The sequence below is a fragment of the Pinus tabuliformis genome, chromosome 4_1 (genome assembly GCF_031772625.1).
Source record: "Pinus tabuliformis cultivar Carrire ecotype Pingquan chromosome 4_1, CPIR1, whole genome shotgun sequence".
Lineage (NCBI taxonomy): Eukaryota > Viridiplantae > Streptophyta > Pinopsida > Pinales > Pinaceae > Pinus > Pinus tabuliformis.
The window spans coordinates 937,205,560-937,226,848 of NC_142303.1; positions in this window are offsets into that span (position 1 = coordinate 937,205,560).

Genomic DNA, 21,289 nt, shown 5'->3' on the forward strand with positions numbered 1-21,289 from the left:
CCTTGATCACTTTGGATGTGAATTGCATTCCTTGGCCCATAATGATCTCTCGTGGTACATGAAACCTGATAATAATATCCTCATAAATAAAATCTGCAACTATGTGTCCATTTGTTTAAGCTATTGCCCTATCCTCGACCCATTACATAAAATAATATGTGCAAAACAAAATATATTTCTTATTTTGGGTCATTGGATTGATCAAAAATACAAAATCTAGGGTCCGCCTCTCAAATGGTTTAACTAATACTAGCGGTTGTAACGACATTTTGTTTGCTTGAACTGGCCTTCCAATCCTCTCGTAGTTGTTGCGTTGGTGCACATATTTCTTTACGCCTTAAAAAAATATGAGCTTCCCATTGCCTATATATTAGAGGCTAGGACTTTATAATCAGGATCAAAATTCATGCATCTTATGTTGTCAAGAATCTGTTGAGAGAGAGATTGAAGAGTTATGAGCTAGAGGAAGGCATGTTCCAACATTTATGGTTGTAATGTTCTTTCAATGATTAATAATATATGTTATGAAGCCAGCTCACAAAAAGATAGAAAATAAAGATAAACACCTTAGAAATCAACCTCTTCGAGGAGGCAACCTCCTTTACATTACACAAATGAACAATTCTTGGATGATACAAATGACAAGACCTCCTTTCTATATATAGGAGTCTAAGGGGTCATAATATAATCGGAGATGACATAATAATAATAATGTAAGGGCACAAAAATGAAATTAGTGAGCTTCTATGGGGAAAAATAATAAAAAATGGGGGCTACATGAGCACAACGATATAATAAGGAGGTTGAACTAATAATAATAAGGTGTTACACTAGTAGTATAGGGACCTAAAATGCCCCTCTCCTTCAAAAAGTGCTTTCCTCAATGTTTGAGTAGTTCTGGATGCTTCTGTATAAACTTCTCATCCTCCCATATGGAATCTTCAGCAAGTAAATTCTTCCACTTGATGAGGTACTCTGAAATTGATCAATTTCGTATATGTCGAGCTCTTGTTTCCATGACTGCTTCAGATTCCAATATGATTTTTCCTTCCTCGTAAAGTTTTGACAAGATTGTTTGAACTAGGAGCTTGTCACCTATACCCTTCTTTAAGCATGAAACATGGAAAACTAGGGGCACTCGGGAAGATGCAGGAAGCTCCAATTTGTATTCCATAGTACCAATCCTTTGTAACACCTTGTACGAACCATATTACTTTGGTGATAATTTATTATCCTTCTAAGCTTGCTTGAGGGACATTTGTTCATATGGTTTTAGTCATAGAAATACCTAGTCACCTACTGTTGGGCATGGAATCCCCCCACAACATGTTTTGGGGCTCAAAGCCCAATTTTTTAGTGATATTATTGTAAAACTCCGCAAATTGTGGGTGCAAAATGTATGTTAGAGTCATAGGGTTGTCTGCCCTAAGTTTGAATGTAATGTCGGCCTACCCATGGTTCACAGAGCATGGGATTGTATAAATAGAGCGAGGCTCTGAGTTGTAAAGACATCATGAGGAGGATATAATCTAATGGATATAATGAGATAGAGAAGAATAAAAGAAGAATATAGGTGTGTATTGGGTCAGAGTAGTAGGAAGAGGCTCTGCAGCTGAGTGCACAAGGTAGAGTTGAGTCTATAACTAGAGAAAATATTAATAAAGAAAGTTTTTGTTACCAATTATATGCATCTGTTCTGAGTTATTACATGTTTGATATCATTTGCAATTATATTGTTATTTACTATGCGCACTTATACGAATTGTGAATATTGTTAAGTATAACTGAAAGAATACAAATAAGCTAAGTTAATCAACTAACATTGGATGATTAGTACAGACTTGCGTAATAACACTATTCAGCCCATGAGTAGGGCTATGCAAAGGAAGTATCTCAAACTGTGAGGTATAGGAAGGTGAGCGTGGCAACTTCCACAACTGCAGACCACTTGAAACCATCAGACATCTCCAGGGTGCAGAAACCTAGTTCTAGCACCCTTCCATACTACTTGGGGTGAGACCTCAGTCCGCGCTCTGTGAACTATTGCTGAAAGGGTTAGTAGTATTGCGATTTGTTTGGCTAAATCACTTTTGAACCTGGGTGAGGCCCCAACAAGCTAACAAATAGTTCTGTCATTGGGACCAGGATGTGCATAAGGGATGTCTGGTGTCGTGTTACTGGAATCCAACAAAGAATGAAATTGAAGGGTGGTTGGATAGAAAGATTCACAAGTTCGCGGCACAAGAAAATAGGAATCCGTGAGTATCAAAGGAACAGTGGTTAGAGCACTACTTATATACGGGAATCCATGAAATTTTCTTTGCATCCTTCACCTCTGAGTTGTACGAGTGGATCACAAAGCTAGCAGACATCAAGGGAAGGTGTAGGCTTGACAAACCGATTGTGTGGACTCCAGAATTGGTGCACAGAATAGAAGCATTAGAAGATAACATCACGCGTGTTGTGGACCATTAGCTCGATCAAATTATAGGAGGGTTTATCATAAAGTTCGCGGTAGACACAACTGTTAGTTACAACGAGGCAGAATGACGCTTCCTCAAAAGACTGCGAGGTAAGTACATTAAATCATTGAACACTTGGATTAAAATGCTATTGTGCGAAAAGTGGGTTATGCGAATAAATTGATGTTTGGAGCTACGCGAAGTGGAAGGATCTATAGAAACGAAGGTAGCACAGAGGTAGAAACTAGCCCCTTGATTTCGCCTCAACGGGAAAGTGAGGAAGAGCTCACGAAAGTTTCTCTGAGAAGCATGATCAGTGTGATAAGGTAGCGAATTCCGCGCATACCACCCCCACCTACACCGCCACCAGTTTCACCATCGTCACCCCCATCTCCGCCCACACCACCTCTGCCACCACCATAGTTCAATATGGCGAGTGCGATAAAATTGCTGGTATTTAGAGGAGTAGGGAACGAAGATCCAGACCAATTTTGGTTCGTAGTAAAGGCTATATGGGAAGCACAGGGAGTCGTGGATGACAATATAAAGAAGGAAACACTGGTGAGTGCATTACAGGATTTCACACTAACACGGTACATTAAGCATTCTAATGACCATCCAAACGCGGGGATCGCAGATATCCAGGTCATTCTAAATAGGGAATTTAGCAAGCCAAAATCAGAGACACGGTTGATTATCGAATTTAAGGAAATCACGATGCTTCCAAGTGAGACCCCATGGGATATGGATCAGAGACTAAAGAGTATGATTCACGAAGCCATCATGACCTTGACAGATGGACAACACCACGCATGGTTTGTAGAGTCACTAACACTTCAATTAAGGATGACGTTGTCACAACAAAAGCTATCCACATAGGTCAAAGCTTTGGAGATTGCAATGAGACTGCACGAAACCCCAATACAAGATCATGGCCTGGGAGTCCAACAAATCCACGTGCAACTACAAAATTTGTGTTTGGAAATGCAGAGTTTGAAATGGGATAGGACAACTCGGCCAGAGGCACACGAGGAGGTATGGTGCATAAAATGCAAAGGCTAGGGGCATGACAAGGACCACTATCCAGTCTTCACGAACTACTTGGCAGGAGGAAGGTCGATGCCATTAAGACCAGAGGCACAAGAAATACAAAGCTCGGTTCCTGCATTATGGTGCACTATTTGTCAGATAGAAGGAAAACATGCTACAGATAACTGTCACCTATTACAGAAGTATACACAGATGTCCCAACAATTTTTCTATAATTTCTACAAGTTGATAGGGCATGATGAGCGTACCTGCAGAAGTTATGAGCTAATGATGGATCATACTCCTTCCTATAGAGTGCAAACCGAAACGAGAGCCCTCGATCCAAATGTAGGGATGGCACATGCTGGATTTCAGGGGCGTAGACAAGGTCAAGGTGGAATGGGACCAAGAAGGGGTCGCAGATAGCTGATTTGTTACAATTTCGGAGCGCCAAGGCATTATGCCCGTGATTGTACAAATCTGACGAGAGAATCATGTTTATATTGTACCCAATTTGATCATGAGATAGAGGACTACCCTACACTAATAGAGAGGTTGCGTGATAAAGGAGCACTCCAGGCTCCCCTGACTCAGAAGCTACAAATGATGAGGTCTGAGCCATGTGAAGAGGACTTGAATGTAAACATCGTGCTCCGAAGTGGTATCACGACAGGAGATGACAAAGTAAGAAGCCTGAAGAAAGTGTGTGGGTTCACAAGGCTCCTACAAAAGAACCTAAATTTGATTTGGAAGGTGCGAAGGAGACATTCATGGCATTTAAAATGCAACAAGATGATGGAGCTTAGTGAAAAGAAGTCGCCTTCACTAAGTGGGCCCGTAGGCTATTTTTGGCGCAAAGTCTATTTTTAGACTATGTCTAGGTTTAGACATATGGATCATGGTCTATGAGTTGCAGGATGCTATTTATGGATGATTGGTCATGTTGGTAAAAATAGATGGACCTCTATTTTTAGACATATGGGCGGAGTCTATTTTTAGACTGGCAGTCTAAAAATAGAAGAGTCGAATATTATTAGCTCTTAATAATATTTGGACTATAAACATTATCTTATCCTCTTGCAGCACTTCATTTCGAGCTGCGGATGTGGCACATGCAACCACCAGAAGGAAATACGCTTTTCCTATGGGTTAGTTGAGCTATTTCATGATGGACTTCAGTTAGAACTCAAGTGATTGAGTTTGGTGGAGTTGATTGAGGAGTTGATGGATTTGTGTTCAGTTTGACTTAGTTGAACTAGTTGTATTTAGTCTAACTTCCAAATACACTAGTGATGAGTGATGTGAATTAATTGTTAATTAATTCACTAATTATTAACTCATAAATCAACTAAAGAATACATCAGTTAACTCAGTGCATGGATAGTTCAGTGGAGACAAGTGTTAGAGGTGGGTGAAAGAATGAGACTACTATCAGTTGTGACTATAGTTGTGCATGAGATTCACACAATGATTGATGAAGATTTCCAATGAGGATTGCACAGTACAAGCCAAGGGAATTCGAACTTGGATATGGTCTATTCTCAACTTGGATTGCGCAGTAGAGGCAGGCAAACAGTGGAGGAGATTTGAACCTGTGACTTGTTCAGATCTGAGCTACTTTGTGTGTAACATGTGGAGATAGTACTGAGTACTTGTGAGGAGTATTGTACTATGTATTGTTACATGTTCTCTATCATTATAATATACATATAGTTCGGGGTTTGCAGCTGTATGCTTTCCCCATTACATACTGTGTTGATATGTATAATTGATGTTTCAATGTGCGCATGCGATTGTTTTTAATTCTGCAAATTGATGATCAACGTAGAGGAGGTTATGTATTATGCATGCATTCCACAAATAGTGTATAATCAGGATAATCTCTGTGAATAAGTGTTATATTATTAAAAATTTCTACATGGTATCATAGCTATCTGATTTGTAGAAAAAGTTCTACATGGTATCGGAGTGAAGTTGATCATCAGATCTATTATTCAGAAAGTGATTACATTTTATTTCTTCAGGCAGAGTGTGTAATTAGGCTAGGTAGCCTTTGGATTCATCCTTCTTTTTGAACAAAGTGTGTGATTATATGTGCAGAACCGTTGTCCTCACAAGATTCTTGGCATGAGTACACCCGAGGAGGCTTATTCTGGTAAGAGGCCTGATATTTCCCATTTGAGGATTTTTTGTTCTCCTGTTTACATGCATGTGATGAAGGATGCTAGGAAGAAGCTAGAGCCAACCACAGAGGTTGAGATATTTGTGGGGTACACTGATATGCCCCACAACTATCGTGTGTATTTTCCAGATAGTTGCAAGAATGTTGTGCAACGGGATATCAAATTTCAGGAGGAGAAAGCCATGAAGTGTTCACTTGAGAGGGAGCCACACTTGCATGCAGATGAGGAGCTATTAGTTCCTAAGGATGAGCTTTAGGATGTGGATCAGCCACAATATGAAGTACATGGAGTAGAAGAGACCACTCATGCAGTGCCAACCATCACAGAGCGAAAGTGCACTACAGAAGCTGAGCGACTGGCTCAAGATGCAGAGAAGGTTGTAGGACCACCTACAACATAGCGCAGATAGAGACAGACACTTGATCGGTACACTGGATACATGCCTCTTGTGAGAAAATGTGTCATGACTGAGCCATCCTCTTTTGAGGAAGCTGTGGAGGATCCCGCATGGGTAGATGCCATGGTGGAAGAGTATGATTCGATTGTCAGAAACAGTGCATGGGAGATTGTCCCAAGACCAGAGGGGAAATCAGTGGTGGGTTCGAGGTCGATCTACAAAGTGAAGCAGGCAGCTGACGGGAGTGTGGAGAAGTACAAGGCAAGATTTGTTGCCCAAGGCTTCTCACAGATAGAGGGGATCGATTATGAGGAGACCTTTGCACCTGTCACAAGGTATTCTTCCATACGGACGATTCTTGCTCTCTCAGCGCAGATGGGGTGGCACATCCATCAGATGGATGTGAAGACTGTGTTCCTCAATGGAGTCATTGAGGAGGAGGTGTACATAGAGCAGCCCGAAGGTTTTGAGATCTTCAGCAACGAGTCGCATGTGTGCAGGCTCAAGAGAGCGTTGTATGGGTTGAAACAAGCACCTCGTGCTTGGTACACATGGATAGACAGTTATTTCACCGGACTTGGATTCTCCAAGAGTGAGGCGGATCCTAACCTATACCAGATTGTGGTGGAGGGTAAGTTGCTGATCATTGTACTTTATGTAGATGATTTGCTTTTGATGGGAGATGAGCTGTTGATACTTTCATGCAAGGAGGATATTGCTAGAGAGTTTGAGATGAAGGACTTGGGCCTCCTTCATTATTTCCTGGGATTGGAAATTTGGCAGCACAGTGATGGACTATTTGTTTCTCAGGGTAAGTATGCCCGGGAGATACTGAAGAAGTTCAACATGCATGGCTGCAAGCCTGTTGATACTCCTCTTCCTGGAGGTTGGAGGAAGGAGGATGCTACATCATCGGAGGTAGTGGATGCCACTGTTTATCAACAGTTAGTGGGGTCACTTATGTATCTGGTCAATACACGACCCAATATATGCTATGCTATTAACCAGCTTTCACAAGCTATGGTTAAGCCAACCAACATCTTCTGGAAGGCGGGCAATCATTCATTGCATTATCTCAAAGGCACATTGGGATATGGATTGTGGTACAGATAGGATGATGAGGTGAAGTTATGTGGCTTCACGGATGCAGATTGGGTAGGGAGCCCAATGGATAGAAAGAGCACATCTAGAGGGATCTTCAGTATTGGGTCGATAGTAGTTTCTTGGTACAGTAGGAAGCAGAGATCATGGCACTCAGTTCAGTAGAGGTCGAGTATATGGCGGAAAGTTTGGCTGCATGCGAGGCTATATGGATGAGGAAGATCCTGGTCGGGTTGTTCGGGTCACACTTGGAGTATACTGTGATTTATTGTGATAACTAGAGTTGCATTAAACTCTTGGCTAATCCAGTATTTCATGATAGATCCAAGCACATTGACATCGGGTACCATCATATCAGAGATTGTGTGCAGCGGAGAATCATGTTACTTTCATACATTCCCATGGAGGATCAGGATGTTGATATCTTGACGAAGGCACTCACCATGAGCAAATTCGATTACCACAAAGGCAGGATAGGGGTTGCAGATAATCCATATATTGTTGATAGGGAGTGTTGAAAATGCAACAAGATGATGGAGCTTAGTGAAAAGAAGTCGCCTTCACTAAGTGGGCCCGCAGGCTATTTCTGGCGCAAAGTCTATTTTTAGACTATGTCTATTTTTAGACATATGGATCATGGTCTATGAGTTGCAGGATGCTATTTATGGATGATTGGTCATTTTGGTAAAAATAGATGGACCTCTATTTTTAGACATATCGGCGGAGTCTATTTTTAGATTGCTAGTCTAAAAATAGAACAATCGAATATTATTAGCTCTTAATAATATTTGGACTATAAACATTATCTTATCCTTTTGCAGCACTTTAATTCGAGCTACAGATGTGGCACATGCAACTACGAGAAGGAAATACGCTTTTCCTATGGGTTAGTTGAGCTATTTCATGATGGACTTCAGTTAGAACTCAAGCGATTGAGTTTGGTGGAGTTGATTGAGGAGTTGACAAAGTTGTGTTTAGTTTGACTTAGTTGAACTAGTTGTATTTAGTCTAACTACCAAATACACTAGTGATGAGTGATGTGAATTAATTATTAATTAATTCACTAATTATTAACTCATAAATCAACTAAAGAATACATCAGTTAACTCAATGCATGGACAGTTTAGTGGAGACAAGTGTTAGAGGTGGGTGAAAGAGTGAGACTACTATCAGTTGTGACTATAGTTGTGCATGAGATTTGCACAATGATTGATGGATATTGCCAATGAGGATTGCACAGTACAAGCCAAGGGAATTTGAACTTGGATATGGTCTATTCTCAACTTGGATTGCGCAGTAGAGGCAGGCAAACAGTGGAGGAGATTTGAACCTGTGACTTATTCGGCTCTGAGCTAGTTTGTGTGTAGCATGTGGAGATAGTACTAAGTACTTGTGAGGAGTATTGTACTATGTGTTGTTACATGTTCTCTATCATTATAATATATAGATAGTTGGGGGTTTTCAGCTGTATGCTTTCCCCATTACATACTGTGTTGATATGTGTGATTGATGTTTCAATGTGCGCATGCGATTGTTTTTAATTCCGTGAACTGATGATCAACGTAGAGGAGGTTATGTATTATGAATGCATTCCAAAAATAGTGTATAATCAGGATAATATCTATGAATAAGTGTTATATTATTCAAAATTTCTACACATGGAAGCTAAGAAGAGCTTCACGGGGGCCTCCATTTCAAGTAGTAAGGATCAACTAGAACAGGGGATGGATCCTTCAATGCTCACTACCTTTCTGGAGACATGCATGAAACTATTGTGCGATAGAAAAGCAGTGAAAGGACTACAAGAACTCATCACTAGGTGCACTAGGTCAAGAGAACTGCGCATAGCCTGGAAGCTCAAAAATCATGCATTGTGAATAAGAAGGGAAATGAGATTGACTGCACAAATCGGAGAATATGAAATGGGTCAAGTGATTCTGGATTTAGGATCAGTCGTGAACGTACTTCCAAAGAAGACATGGGAATGCATGGGTAGGCTCGTGTTGGAGTGGTCTCCTATTCAATTGCAAATGCTGAACCAGCAGAAGATCCTACTGATGGGAAGATTGCATGGGATAACGGTAGACATTGAAGGTGCAAGCGCGTGTGCAGATTTCGAGGTGATAGAAATTGTCGATGACAGTAACCCCTATCCTGCGCTACTGGGAATAGATTGGTCCATTGATATGTATATAGTGATAAATCTAAAGAAGCGCAAAATGATTTTCGATAAAAAGTCACTATGCGTAGTGGTACCTTTAGACCCTGCGGAAGGATCGACTACACAGAGCCAGTGCACGATGAAGAGAGTGATGATGAGCTAGACTGTATCTACAAGATAACCATTTGAGACTAGTCTTGGGTGAATCAAATAGTAGATGGAAGAACTTCATGGGAGCATAAAAGCTCCTGCACTTCGGATTTGGATGAAGAAATAGAACAATGGCAGAATCGATTACACGAGATAACCACGCTCAATTGCAACATGATGGTAAGATCACTACGCTGTGTGACAAGAAAGGTGAGAGATATGCCTATGTATGATGGATTGACAGCGTTGAATGAATTCCTGAAAAAATTTGAAATCAAAGTGCCAAAATAGCAGTGGTTCGATGCTCTGAAATGGGCACTGTGTGCTACACCTGCAAGGTGGTCGGGTACACTCCAGCAGAGTTTCGGGGACTGGCATGAATGAAGAAAGATGATGCACTTATGATTTGGGAAGCCTCAAATGTGGATGGAAGCCAGGCATGATGGATGAAACAGCCTGTGCGCCCACCATTCTAGATGGGTATAGGCGTATGGTACACAGCCCACACAAATGCACACCGCTCTCATAATAGGAGACAAGAACAACAAGTAGAAGTAGGCAAGACAAGTGCGCAAATGATGAAGTATTATAAAACTGAGCACACAAACAACCATACACGGGGAAGACTTTGATAGGGTGTACGAAGTGCTGAATAGCGTCCAGCGTGTGAGACACAGTGAATGGGACCTGCGCGTACCAGTGGTTGTATGGGCTTAGAGGACTATGTGCAAAACTCTGACCGCGCAAGCACTTCCAAAGCTGAAGTATGAAGCAGGGGCTATAATCCCTATGGGGCATGTGAAGCCTAGTCCATGCATAACAGCACCTATAGATATGATGGTTCGCGCAAACCAAAATGAAGAAATCACACAGCTACGAGAAACAAAACATATAAGACTTGAGGAAGAAATCCAATGGGAAAACTTTAGACTTTGTGAACTTGAAAAAGACTGGGTACCGCTAAGAGATAAAAGCAGTTTAATGGATACAGAGGTCAAGAAGTTGAAAAATGAAACAAAGGAAGCATTTCTCTTTGAAAAATGGAGGATAGCAAGGCAAGGTGCATACGATCATACTCACAAGTTGGAGGACTATCGTCGTGAACTGGTTAGTGTGCTGCCTTGGCTTGGACCACATATCGCCAAAAGTAGTGGCTAGGGTAGCGCACTGCAGATAGTAGAGTGCGTGACACCGATCACCACAATGGAAGCTAGGGATTCTCCACGAACCATGGTGGAGGACGGGATGGAGCCCCGCATGGGTGGTGCAGCCACCTGACTAGCTATAGTAAGGACTGTCTTAATGCTCCAGGTAGTTGAAAGGGAGTGCGGGACTATAAAATATTCTGCCTGGGGGTTGCACAATATGGGAGATGCACGCATAATTAGAATGTCACAAGGTTCACGACCATGCACGGACGACTTCACTATCACGCGTGTTGGCTGGGAAGTGACCGTTGGTGTCACTATTCATGATGGGTTGTTCGATTTGAGGCCAAATGGAGCAGGTGGCGGGCATTTAAGACACGAGATATGGGCAAGATTTGGGAAAATCTACCGCCAGGAAAACATTACTGGCCCGAAATTGGAGGGAATGATTGAATTCGAATTCAAAAGGCTCTATAAAACTCAAAGGACTGGCCAGTGAACAACACTTGGTCATTTGAGAATTAAGTGCTTGAGCAGAGCACAGAGCATTGAGAGCCGAGTGATAATTGAGCCCCTAAGTTCACGAGAGACAGAATACAACCTAGAGATGATGACGACCACTAAGGATGGCTTGGGAATTGAAGAGGTAACCGTCAACGAGGCTGCATATACCCAAATGGTGGAGGATGTTCCAGAAGGTGCCGAGGTGGTGACAGAAATCCCCAAATCACCATAAACACAGAGGCCCAAGAAGGATAAATAGGAAATGGGTCCAATATGCATGTCCCTGAGGAATCTACAACATAGAAAACTATACATGGAAGAGAAGGGGAAAGTAGTCACAATAGAAACAGATGAGGAAGAAGAAGACTTGCAGGCCTTGATCACCATAGCAGAAGAAGGAGAAGACGTGGAGGAGGATATCCAACCGTTGTGCTCTGCAACAAAACTACCCACTTATGTCGCTCTATGGAAAGGGAAAACCAAAGTACTGCAGGATCTGGATGAAACAAAGAGTTCACTCTAGACCCCACTCCTCCCCGATGGTATTGTATTTGAGGGCATGCACCTATGCCGCATGACAACCATGAAATTTGAAGACTGGGACCTCATCAACTATGAGAAGTTCCCGCATCTAGAGACTGCAAATCTGATGAAGTTGAATACTAAGGGGACGGTGATAACATTAGAGTCGCGGAAATGGCTGTGCGGTGTGGAAAAGGTCGGATTTCTACACTTGTTATGGATACCACATTTCCACTGCGCAACCATCACCATTTTCTTCATCAGGCAGCTACTTTGCCTAGTGCATGATGGGTATCTATGGCTGGAGGAGCCTATTCTCATCATGACAGACCTCATCCACCGTATTTCTCGACTCCCCTATAAAGGAAAGGACCCCGCAACTATAGCCGGAAAAGGTAGCGATTTTGCTCTTGAAGAATCTATGAATGCAAAATATAAGCTGGAGAAGAAGAATAGGGGCTACGCCATCTCTAGCATCAACGAAAAATGGGTGCGTGTAGAAACTCAACTCCTGGCTGGAAAAATTATGAGAAAGTGTCGTGCCAATGAGGTACCAGCGCTGATGGTCACAGTGGCCAAGCAGTGCATGGAGGGGGTCCAGTTCAACTGGTCTGAATTCCTCTGTGAAGAATTTTTGACAAACTGTATCGAAGCGCAGGAGTAGGGTAAAACTTTCCACTACGCGTGATTGCTATTATCCATATTGCTAGTAGTGGTAGAACTTCCAGAGGATAGTCAGTTCCCCAATATTGACAGACAGTTACCAGAGGCCACAAAGTACACTTCACTCTAGGCCACCAAGGACGCGAAATAGATTTGTGACACCAAAATTTTCTGGGTGCTCATGGAGGTGAGCATCTGGACGTGGATCAATTGGAGGCCGTGCCTATCTCCTACAGTGCACAATAGTATGCAGAGTTTTGCAGACTTCAAAGCTGATATGCACAACATTTATATCACGACGCGAAAGGATCCGGTGAAGCAGTGGACAAAGATACCATTTGTAGCCACTAACAACGTGATTTTTACTGTCTTGGAGACATGGCCTCTCGAATGGCGCACCCCGGATCTGGCAGAACTAAAAAAGGTGGTAGCACAAAAGAAAAATGACGATGCCAAGCATTGCGTCACCCAATTGGCAGAGAAAAGAAAAAAGGAAAAAGCAGCAACTGACGTAGGGGCAACATGAGAAGCGGCACAGAAAGCCGTGAAGTAGAAGAAGGCTACAAAAGCAGCAGTAGTAGTGTAGCAGGAGAGGTAGCAATGACACAGGTAGACCAGGGCCAAGAAAAATCCTCAGGGCAGGAGGTAGATGAAACAAACACAGCAAAAGGGAGCATGGACCCAGGGCCCGCATCCACATAGTTAAAGTGCCCACACATCGTAGAGAGATTGGGCCCAAGGAAGAAGGTCAAGGCCTCGAAATTGGCCATTGAACCGATCACCTTAAGTGAAGGTGATCTTCATGGCATCATTGAGATGGTCCGTGATGTTGCAAGTGAAGCACTTCAAGAGATCATGTAGGAGCATCAGACTTTGTTGGGGGCCCTCAGGGTATAGCTACAAGAGTTACAGGTGCAGCACCCTCAAGAAGGCACCCTGTCAGCCCACATCGCAGCAAGAACTTCAGCAGCAAAGCAGATGTTGCACACAAGGATGGAAAACACAATAGTGTTACTAGAGGGAGCTCTAGTGTCATCCAATGTGATTGATTGGTTGTCAATTACCATGATGAAAGGCCTTGGCCTTAATCTAACTACCCTTCCCTAGGAAACATTGTATCAGTTACAGGATGGGATAACGGTAGAGCTATAGGCTAGGGATAGACACGCGATCAAGGTTCTTAGTGAGCAAAAAATAAGCATAGAATAGCTCAGCTTGTAGCGCGAAAAGTTGGTGTCCCAAAATCAACATTTGGTGCACACAGTAGATGACGCTTGCTGACGTGTCCTAGAGCTGGCCATCGCAGGAAATCTATTGGTAGAAGTGTGGATCCATAGTTTGGTAACTGGAGTACGCGAGGCCAAAGAAGAGACAAAAGAGGTTCAGCTGGAGCTAAATCTTCAGACTGCTGAGTTGTAGTTCAAGGCACAGCCTTCCACTCCCCTGGAAGTCTGAGAATAGCGCACTAGCGCTATCACAGTAGGGTTGGAAGAAATTGGAGGTGTTGTGTGCAATTGTACCAACATGCTGGAACAGGCAGGTGAGGTCCTCACGACTTTGCAGGAGGACCCCAACACCCAGCGGCTGGAGATAGAGTTGCGCGAACTCCAGCAACAGTATGATAGTATTAAAGGAATTGCATAAACAGTGGTCCTCACTCAGTGGCTTGTGAGGATGTAGCAAGCCAAGGCATTAAAGGAGCAGGTGGAGACGGCGTTCCATAAGGAAGCAGTTCTCAAAGCACACGTTCAACCATGGATTGACGAGGCCTTCACAATCATGGTGAATATTGAAGGAAAGCTCACACACATTCAGGGGATGCATGCATAGATGCAGGGCAGCACGCCAGACATAGAGGTCTTAGAAGAATGGATGCAACGGGCTCAACAAGCAGAAACTCAGTGCGCTATGGACATTAGGATTGTTCGTGACCAGTTGGAGGGACTCTGCGCCAAGGTCACCGCATCGATAGAGTGACTCAAGGGTGAGTAACGATGCTTGTGTTGGGGGGCTGTTGAGCATGGAATCCCCCCACAGCTTGTTTTGGGGATCAAAGCCAAAGTTTTGAGTGATATTATTGTAAAGCTCCACGAATTGTGGGCGCGAAATGTATGTTAGATTCATAGGGCTGTCCACCCTAAGTTTGAATGTAATGTCCACCTACCCGTGATCTATGGACCATGGGATTGTATAAATAGAGCAAGGCTCTGATGATCCAGATTTAAATAGGAACGTAACAAATTATAGATATAACGATAAACACAATGATGCAGTGGAAATAATGCTTCATTTCATTAATGTAAAATACTGAAATATTCTTACAAACAGAAATGGAAATAAACCAGCTAGGGTGATGGTAGCTTATCTCTGAGAAGAGATGTGGAAGCTACATGCCTCTAAACTATGTTACAATGAGGCTCAAAGGCCTATTTATTGTTGAGAAATAATGTAAAACCCTTAACATCCCAAAACCTAACCCTAGAAAATGAAACACCAAATTATGGTCCCCGTTTTGGGCAAGTTGGTAAATCAACTTCCCGGGGTCGTAACTTTGGCACCCGATCTTTGCTTGACACATACAATAGCTCGTTAGAAAGATCTATCTGAACAATAGAAATTTGGGAAGAGAAACATCAATCCATGGACCCATGTTGCTCCCATATTTCCTAAAAATCGTTGTTTAGGGCCTCAAAACAGCTCTAGAAGTTCAGGACCCGAATAATTGCTAAAAATAGTAAATTGTGCTACAATTACGGAAACTGACAAACTAAAAGAGATAGTTGTGAGGGTCCAAGTGGGATAGGTGGGTGCCCAGCAACATTCACCTGGATCATCTGAGTTGTAAAGACATCATCACGAGGATAGAATATAATGGATAGAATGAGATAGCGAAGTATAGAAGAAGAATCTAAGTGTGCCTTGGGTCATAGTAGTAGGAAGAGGCTTTGCAGTTGAGTGCGCAGAGGCCTAGTAGAGTCCACAGCTAAGTGTGTGGACCCATGTAGCTAAGTGCACAGGGTAGAGTTGAGTCTGTAATCGGAGAAAAGATTAATAAAGAAAGGTTTTGTTACCAATTCTATGCATCTATTCTGAGTTATTACATGTTTGATATCATTTGCAATTATACTGTTATTTACTACGTACACTTATATGAATTGTGAATATTGTTAAGTATAATTGAAAGCATACAAATAATCTATGTTAATCGACTAACATTCAATGATTAGTATGGAGTTGGGTAATAACACTGTTCGGCCCCCAAGTAGGGCTGCGCGAAGGAAATATCTCAGGCAGTGAGGTACAAGAAGGTGCACGTAGCAACATCTACAACTGCGAACCACTTGAAACCATTAGACATCTCTAGGGTGCAGAACCTTGGTTCTAGCACCCTCCCATACTACTTCGGGTGAGACCTCAGTCCACACTCCGTAGATTGTTGCTGAAAGGGCCAGTAGTACCGGGATTTGTTTGGAAAAATCACCTCTGAACCTGGGTCAGGCCCCAACAAGCAAACACCTACATCAAAACTTCTTTCACTGTAATATTGACCTGCCTGTTGTTTCATTTGATTATGCGTCGAAGTCAAGTTATCCTTTAAAAGTTGGATAACTTGTTGTTGATGCTCGATGTGATCTTTCACTGCTTGAACCTTTTTCTTCTTGATATGTCCTTCTATCTTGAGAGTTTGAGGAGTGGTAATTCATACCAATGCATTACAAGATATGGTCATATTCATTTCTTCTTTCTCTGGGGTTGGTTCCTTGTGAGTATCCTTTTCTTTTGATGCTTCTTGATCTTTTTCTTCCTGATATTTCACTACTTGAAACTTCTTCTTCTTGATATGTCCTTCTATCTTAAGGGTTTGAGGAGTGGTAATTCTTGCCTGTGCATTACAAGATATGGTTGGATTCATTTCTTGTTTCTCTAGGGTTGGTTCCTGGTGTATATCCTCTTCTTTTGACGTTTCTTGATCCTTTTCTTCCTCCTCTTCACAATCTATGTAAAATAATTTCTTCTCAACACACTTATGATGTTTAATGTATATGCTATCACAATTGTAACAAAGCCTTTTTTCTCTTTTTTCTTCAAATTGTTGTGGTGTCAACATTTTAGGTTGTGGAAGGCTAGGAGAAATAACACTTCCATATTTATAATTTTGATTGGTATACTTCCTTGTTTCCATAATTTTTCTTTCCACTTTTATTTCCAACCTGTATGCCTTCTCCAATGAATCAGGTTCCCAAAGACAAACCTCATGTCGGAAGTTAGCTTTTAAAGTCCCTATGAATAAATCAATCCCATGCTTCTCTAGAATATCATTTACCCTTATCTTCAATTTTTTGAATTCCTCAATGTGCTCTACCATTTAACCCTTTTGTTTGAGATTTATCAATTGGGTGAAGAATGTATTGTTCTTTGTCTCCTCATAATGTGCTATCATTTCCTCCATGAAAATTGACCAGGTGATAAGTGTTTTACGACAAAAAAGCCCTCTATACCATGAAAACTAATTCGGTTCTAAATATAAAGATGAAATACGTACCTTTTGTAATAGTTTCACATCATGTATATCAAAATATTGCTCCATCTGTAGTATCCATGTTACTGGATCCTTGTCATCAAACTTCCTCATATCACTTTTTCTTGCTTTTAGGAGCTCGATCTCAAAACAAATGTAACTTTGTAGTTTGAAATATCCAAATTTTTAAATTGTGACTTGTGGTATCCCTTTGTGTCCTCTTTCCAATGCCACCAATCTAATGAAAATAGGATTCTCCAAGAAAGAGTTATGCCCAATCTACCAAGATGACCTAACTATATATGTTTTCAGTAGAGCAAACTAGTATGATAAGCCATGTGTCATTGTTTCAACCTTAGGACCTAAAACTGATACACAGAAATCTACACTCCGTCATCTTTCTGTAACTTCTTATGAAATTTCAATATCATGCTCAAAGAGAAAGTTATGACTATTTTTCGAGGGTCACCTATTTGGGATGTAATTCAGAAGCCTACAGAAAGCCTAAATCCCTTCGACCATATCTCTGACAATATACTGAAACAAGATTTGAAATTCAGACCCGCGCTTCATCAAGATTTCTCCTCAAATGGGTTTTGATTTCAGAGTCTAAACCTTTGTAGAAAAAATAATTATAGCAACAATTCCACGATGTCCTGTTTGTGATGGAGTTCTAGAAATTGCAAAAACCCTAACTTCCTCAAATCGTATCTCTGAAAATATAGCGAGACAAGCTCTGAAAATTGGCACTAAGGTTCAGAGAGATTTCAGCTCAAATGGGTTTGTTTTTAGGTTCTAAAATGTCCCATATAAAAAACTATAGAAAACATTCCATACCTATTTGGAGCAGAAAAACCCTAGAATCCAAAGCTCTGATATGAAATATTATCAAACCAGCTCACAAAAAGATAGAAAAGAAAGATCAACGCCTTTGAAATCAACCTCTTTAAGGGGGAAACCTCCTTTACATTACACAAATGAACAATTCTTGGATGATAAAAAGGACAAGACCTCATTTCTATATATAGGAGTCTAAGGGGTCATAATATAATCAAAGGGGACATAACAATAATAATGTAAGGGCACAAAAATAACAATAGTGGGCTTATATGGGGTAAAATAGTAACAATATTGGGACTACATGGGAACAAAAATAGAATAAGGGGTGTTACAGGGAAAAGTGTCTATATAGAACTGCTCTATCCCACTAAGGTGTGACAGCTGCCTTAGAAACAAACAGAGAAAAACTACTTTTGTCGTTCCTTTATGAATTATAGATAGAGAGGAACAGAAAGACCAACCTCTATCTCGTGCTAATTCTTCGATTCGATCCCTCTCTTCTTTGATAGTCCTCAGCTACCTGCTCCCTTGCATGCCCAGCTTCACAAAGTACCTGTAAGATCACAGAAGCATAGCACTATACAAAGACATGGATCTATATTCATAAACAATCTAGGATCATATATAAATTGACCATACAAATGTAACAAGCATCAATGATACAAATGCATGGAGGAAAACTCAAATAGTTTTTATTGATAAATAAGAAAAGATCTAGGAGGAGTTACAACCAGTTGTTCCGACCCAACATCAACCTCGCAGCAAGGAAGCCCCTCTTCACCTCAAACAAAGCATAGATCACCCAACAATCTGATGTTTGTCTCAAAAAACCAACAGTAATTCCTTACAATATGCAAAATTCCAGCGTCCGGATCTCTGGGATGAGGGATCCATATATAGATATCTGTAAGGGGGATGAGTCAGCTTCTAATTTGATTAGTGTCTTCTCTCTGATATTTCTTGCTTCCATTTGGAGACTGAAGGCCTCTTACTCATCCTTGGTTGAATTCAGTGAGGCAAGTGTCACAGGAGAAGATTCTGGAAGCTTCCATTGTCTCTCCACCTCGCGGAATGACACTGCCATTTGTCATTTCTCACCCATCGCACCCCACAGAAGAGACTTTTGAAATGCAACGCACCCTCACAGTGTATTTAGGTGCAATGCAACGCACCTAGCCAGTGGAGCAGCTGAAATGATCCTGTTTTGACCAATTCTGAGCATTTTCTCATGTAGAACTTCTGGGAGAAGCTGTAATCTGTTGACCTTGTTCCTTTAGGAGTTAGAACAACACTTTTAGGGACTTAGGAGCCCTTGGTTTATGGACATTTCATGCTTGTGGTTGCAGGGCACAAAAATGTCTATAACAGTTGCCCCCTAAAGTATGAGGTTGTTAACCTTTTGGTGTCGGGTGAAATGCTTTATTATGAGGATCCGAAGTTCTTTCAATGCTGGGAGGAGACCTGTAATAAGATACAATACAATACATTATCTTCATACTATTTTTCATGATCTAGCTGAGGCGGGCATTCCCATGCTCAGCTTTATAAATTCATTTTCATGTACATAGGACAGACAACCGTCTGAGTGTAGACTGATGATTCTGAGAGAGCCATCATCCTTTTGGTAGGATGATTATCTGTGTTGCAATGATGTACACTTAATGTTTTTATTTCCCTGAATATATATCGCAGCCCGGATGGATGAAACTAGATCCGGGGTCTTCAATCTCGTCCGATCTTCACTTGAAGTACAAGTCGATCCATGTGAGAAATGTTCTGAAGTTGAACATGGAAAGACATCGCTTGATTACCAGTCAATGATGTAAACTGTTAACAAGCGTGAGAGGGATCACCGATAATGATAATGACCCTCAAGGTACTGCAGTACAATTCACATGGTGTGAATAAAGGACTTGGCGTCGAACACCACGCAAAATCTTTCGGTCGAAGGCCATTGATGTAAACCTATCGCCGGAAGTGAGAAACTTGCCATTGAGGCATGCAAGCTTCAAAGTACTAAATGGGGTGTTCCTAGATCAACTTATTGGATAATGAGCTGATGTCGACAAGAATTGATCCGTCATAGGAGGGCCTTAATGAATCCCACATCAATGACATGGAACGGAGAAAATGATTTTAATGGAGGTGAAAACGATCTGGTGATATAAGGTTCAGGGTGGCGTTCATGAAAGAATGGAGTATAATGTATGGTAGTGGGTGAGACACAGGTGAATTCTCTGAATGACTTCTCTTGAACATATCGGCGACACTGATGTGATGGATTGGTAGCATTAACCCCAAATGTGAATGGTATGGCGTGACCATGGTGATGTGACCGGTGAATGAAACAACCCAACCCGACTCGGACACGGAGCGGAAGTGTCATGTTCAAGAGCGACTTGCTACCAATAAAGTTTCTTTGAGTTTTCTTCCCAATTTTCCCCAGTCATTGCTGACCAGTACCTCTTTATTTTTGTCAAGCTTGAGGAGGATAACATATGCTTGTTCTATAATTTTCCCTTCGGGCAAACCCATCGCTATGTTTTAACGAGCCTAGCGATAGTGAAACTCGTTCTCGTCTATAGACAAGTTTGTCGCTATTAATCTTTTTAACAAGTTTAACGACAAAGATAACTCGGTCCTTTTCAATTTTAGAGAGTCTGAAAAGGAACGTAAAGGTAACTCCAAAATTCCTTTTTCGTCATCTAATCCCTTAAGTCCGAAAAAGTTTAAAACAATACATAAGGGATGAATTTTCGATACTTTTAACGAGCCGAACAAAACAAGCACTCGATCTTTTTGTGTAATATTCCCTCAGGTCCAAAAAGATTAAAATCTAGAGGAGGGATAGCACTTCCTGTCCCTTTAACGAGCTGGAAAGGCCAAGGACTCGGCAATCTTTTCATATTTCACGAGTCAGTTGAAAAGAGCTTAAAGGAGACTCGTCTTTTGAGGAACGAGTGATAACATGGGTAGCAGTTGATTCCAGGTACGGTTTGGAATTTTCCAATCATGGCAGTGTCACAAGGATGGCTAGTGAGATCACTCTTCGCAGTTGTTCCTCAAAATGGGTAAACAATCAAATGGAGGTGACGGTGCAAACACGACCAAGGCTTTAATGGCTGAAGTACTACATTCACGATGGTTATTTACCAAGGAATAGTTCATTTTTTAATGAGCTTAAACGTGGGTGGAAACATTTTCTCATGTCTTATGTTTATTTTTTAACGAGCTTGAACTATGTGCTAAAACTGCTCGATTAATCCAGTCGTATGATAAGAATGTCTCATATGAAACGAAAATATTTAGAGTTTTTCCCCACATCCTTTTTTTATGCAAGTTAGGAGATGACCAATCCTACGAGTTTAAAGGGTTAGAGGTCCTATAAATTTAAAAAAATAAATAGTCGCTCTTCGCTTGCACTCCAAAAGGTTTGCATGCCCCCAGGTATAAAACAGAGTTTCAAGGTTACCCCTTCTTTAGTCCGTTAAAACATTTGTTTTACTCAGAGAGGCCTACCTCTTACAGGTTACCCAAAGATTGTTCTATTCACAGCACAAACAAAACACTTCTTCGACGATGTCTACCGAAATAAATAAAGGTGAGTGGA